Source organism: Eurytemora carolleeae, unplaced genomic scaffold, assembly GCF_000591075.1.
Source record: "Eurytemora carolleeae unplaced genomic scaffold, Eaff_2.0 scaffold1866, whole genome shotgun sequence".
Lineage (NCBI taxonomy): Eukaryota > Metazoa > Arthropoda > Copepoda > Calanoida > Temoridae > Eurytemora > Eurytemora carolleeae.
In genome coordinates this window covers 14,188-19,097 of record NW_019397752.1, presented here as the reverse complement: position 1 = coordinate 19,097, position 4,910 = coordinate 14,188, and positions in this window count along the sequence as shown.

Genomic DNA, 4,910 nt, shown 5'->3' with positions numbered 1-4,910 from the left:
CCCCCCTCCCCCTACTCACAATACTGCACTGTCTTTCCTATTTCACTTCTTGTTCAGTCTTATCTTATTGTGAAAAAAATTAATATTAAATTCAGTTTCTCATAACACATTTATTATAATGCTTCATCAAGAAAAATTAAGAACAGGAACCAACTAAACCGATTAAAGGAACGTAATATCAAGCGATCCTCCCTTTATAAATGATTGATTCACAACGGGTTTAATACCCTTTAAATGTCTATAACTATAAGGACTGAATTGTTAGTCAAGACTCTCCCTTTATAAATGATTGATTCACAACGGGGTATATACCCTTTAAATGTCTATAACTATAAGGACTGAATTGTCATTCAAGACTCTCCCTTTATAAATGATTGATTCACAACGAGGTATCTACCCTTTAAATGTCTTTAACTATAAGGACTGAATTGTCATTCAAGACTCTCCCTTTATAAATGATTGATTAACAACGAGGTATATACCCTTTAAATGTCTATAACTATAAGGACTGAATGGTTAGTCAAGACTATCTCTGTCAATTTCCTTCCCTGTTTCTGAGTCTCGCATAAAACCCCGCGATTAATTGAAATTCATTTTTCAGAAAAACATTTTTGCGCAGGGTTAAAGGTACCGTTGTGAATTGGGCATTTAATTCTTTCAATGGAGGGTCCCTTGAAGTTATGTTAACAAACCCTTTTAACAGGGGATGGTTTGTGAATACATTAGTTATGAAATATTGTTAAAATAATGTCCTGTTTTTTATATTTTTGGCTCATAACCTTTAGTATAATTAATTTCACAATGCTCTTATAAAATTGTTAAGTGTCTTAATATTAAAATGTGAAAAATGTTCACTTCAGACACTGGAAGATTTATCAAATAGAAATTTAATATATAATTTAATAAAACTTAAAATGAGGCTCACTTATAGATTTACCAATAATAAATTTGAACAAAATATCTTTTATTTTATGTGCATTTTACAGACTCAGTCGGGCTTGGATGGGGGGGGGGGTAGAGGTTTAGCCCGTGTAAGGTTTTTTCAAACGTATGAATAAATTTAAAAATTGTAATTTCCAATTTATTTTCACTTTTGGATCAAAACTCATTTTTATAAATTTTCTATTCAGTTTGTAAAATTCGAAATTTAATTACTATATAAAAAAGTTATTTATCATCCAAGAATCGAAAAAAGGTTCGATATCTAAAAATTATTAATAACTGCACATCTATACAATAGTTAATATTCTTGGATAGCTTAGACCTTAAATTATATTAATGCACAAACTTAGTCAAGTGTGAAATTGTGAAATTTAAGGAGTAAAACACTGACATAACAATGCGGTTGTGACTTTCGATCCAAATTTGACCATCTAAATATTTTATTTGGTTTCAACTGAAAAAATAAAATGGCCCTATACGTTTAATATTTATTGAAATTTAGACCAAAACTCGATTGACTTAAAATTCCAAAAGTCAAATACACTTAAATATGCGGATAGTTTTGCAAAGGAAATTTGATAAATCCTTGAAAGCTTAATGTTGTTAAAATGTAGAGTTTCATTAGCTATAGTTGAAAATTGATCCGTTTAACATGTACAAAGGGTTGTTGATCCATTGCAAACAGAACAGGAGACGGTCAAATTCAATAGACGATGACTTCAAATTAAACGCACCCAGGGGCAGATACAGGGGGGGTATGGTCCTTTTAAAATATCTTTGTTCACTGTATAGGAAAGATTATTCATACACAATTGATTAGTAACTTAGAGGTTTTTATTTTAAATCGTGGAAATAAAAATCAAATTAAATATAAAAAAGACATCTGATTTGCTCCAAAAATGAAAATGTAACTTGAAATTATAATTTCTGATTTTAATGTAGTTAACATTCTCCTCCTGGTGTCCCTGGAGATGTAAAACTATTTTCAAGGAAACTTTGTGTGCGGAGCTCGCCAAACTTTTTACATCCGTTGTAACATTTAAATTAATATATTTTACAAATACTCTCAACTTGATTTAGCTAATTTTGAGATAGGGTTTCCACTGGAATTCCAAGTTACTGTATAAATACATAAATGATCCGGAATTTTTTCCATTATGGAATAGATTCCGGAATTCCTGAACTATTATTTGCGGTAAACTGGAAATTTCCGAAACTGTTCTGGAATTCCGGAATATATATGATTTGTTTATTTGTGTGTTTGGCTGTAACCGATAAATGTCTAAACGGCTGAACCGATCGGGCCCAAATTTTTTGTCGAACCTCACATGATCTCAAGGAATGTTTATATGTGGTTAAATATGTATTTAAAAAACGAAAGAAAGAAGCAACAATTAAAAGTTAAAATCGAAAATGTAGTGAAATATAAATTCAGAATTTTATTGTTATAAAAAAGTTATCCCTGTTTTTCTTTGTGAAAATTGAAAATTCAAAATTGCGGTCTTTTTACAAGAGGAAAAGCGGAAAATTGTCAGAATTCATCAGTTTTCAACTTAAATGTTTTTATTTTACTCATTGTTGCTGAGATGAAGGCTTGCTGTTGTGAATGACGTCAACAATTCCTTTAATTCATAATTCTATTTCAGCGTGTCCCAATAAACATGGGAATTGAGAGACGGCTTGAATATCGTCTTTGATTTCCGATAATTGATAAATGGCATAAAGTGTATCAAAAAAGGTTGATAGTTTTCCAAAATGAGGTCTCCTTCCATGTAACTTCAAAACTGACGGAGATATTAAGCATTTTAACATTGGATTTCTAATTAACTGGAATCTGAACAAACTTCCTAAAAATATCTCCGTCAATTTTTGAAGGTGAAAATGGTAGACCAAATTTTGTAAATCCCGAGACTACTAGTTTACGTTGTTAAATGTTTTAACTCTGATACAAAATTATATTAACGAAATAATCCCGCAGGGAACAAAGACAATATAGAAGTCGTCATTACATTCCCATGTTTATTGAAACATCTTCTAAAGGTATAGCGTTGGTTTGATAAAATAAAATTTTATAATCATATTTGTTTGATGCAACATATATTTACAGAATATGTGCACCAAATATTCACAGAACTTTTGCAATATTAACATAATATTTGCACAAAATATTCATAGAAATTTGCAACAAATATTTAGATGACTTAAAATTTGCACCAAAGATTTACAGAATATTTGCAAAAAATACGATATCACAGAAAATGTTAAAAATGTTTAGTTTTTTCATGTAGACAACTGTTGGTGTCATATTACATTTTGTAACAGCTCTTAAGGAAATCAATTCATGTTCGCAGTTGAAATCTTAAAATCTTTTAAAGGAATTGAGTCTTTGCCACAAGCTCTGACTTTTTAATTACTATATCTTTGAAACACAATGTCATAGACCTTAGATATTTTAAACCATGAATTCTGTTAGTTGAAATAATCTAAGTTTCATAAAAGGTTTACATTAGTGGGTTACAAAGATATGGGGATTAGATAGTTTGGGTCTAAAATTTGAAACGAAATCTTCTGATTTGCAAGAAATCTTTATTATGAATGTAGCACTTAACTTTGATCTACGATCTGACTTGAAAATGTAAAAATATTTTGCCAAATGCGCCATTAAAAACAAAATTAAAACCAATCTTTATTATCCTAGGCAAAAGTATAAATTGGATTTAGCTGAGAGGATTTAAACCAAAGTTGGACCTGAGCTGTTAAAATCTTTTAAAGGAATTGAGTCTTTGCCACAAGCTCTGACTTTTTAATTACTATATCTTTGAAACACAATGTCATAGACCTTAGATATTTTAAACCATGAATTCTGATAGTTGAAATAATCTAAGTTTCATAAAAGGTTTACATTAGTGGGTTACAAAGATATGGGGATTAGATAGTTTGGGTCTAAAATTTGAAACGAAATCTTCTGATTTGCAAGAAATCTTTATTATGAATGTAGCACTTAACTTTGATCTACGATCTGACTTGAAAATGTAAAAATATTTTGCCAAATGCGCCATTAAAAACAAAATTAAAACCAATCTTTATTATCCTAGGCAAAAGTATAAATTGGATTTAGCTGAGAGGATTTAAACCAAAGTTGGACCTGAGCTGGGAACTTTAGAATAGTGGATATCGGGATTAATGCTTGATCCACTCTTTTTCTTAATCTCCGGATTATATATTGCTTGTTCTCCTCATGAATTTAATCTCCAGATTAATTAACAGATCGCGAATAAGGATATCCCATTCTAAAGTTTTCAGCTCAGATATTACAAAACTGTGATGATCCTTTTTCAAATTTCCTTATGCAAGGTTGTTCAATTCATTATAATACGAATCAAAAATTTCGTAATATTTCGTAAAATTCGCAAAAATACCTAAAACCAAACTTATTCCCAAGGTATGATGAAAGGAATTAAATTCGTCCGTAGGTTTGTATAAAAAGAAAATCAATGCTAGATCCTGAGATTCAAAACATAAAAATTCTGACTTTTAATTGACAATTTTATTATTTTAATAAAAACAAGAACAGAATCAGAAACCTACAAGGATAAAAAATTCTCTAAGTTGAAACTTTTTTTCAAATTCCTAGTCACTTAAATTCATTTGTTTTAAAGTCATTGTAAATGAAAAAGATTCAATTCTTTCATTTTCGTGTTTGGAATTTTGTTTCAAATTTAATCATTTTATAATAACAATTTTTCACAGGACTTAACAGCGAAAAGTGATGTCAAGGATTTAGAATTTGAAAATATTTTTAAATCGCACATGTAATTGTAAACAATTATTTAAATGATTTTTATCAAACGACTGCTATCAAATAACCATTATCTATGCCCCATGGATATCATATATCATATATAACTGACTGCTTTAAGCAAAATGCGTTGACTTAAGGAGAAAGAACTGTTAAAATTTTATATCTG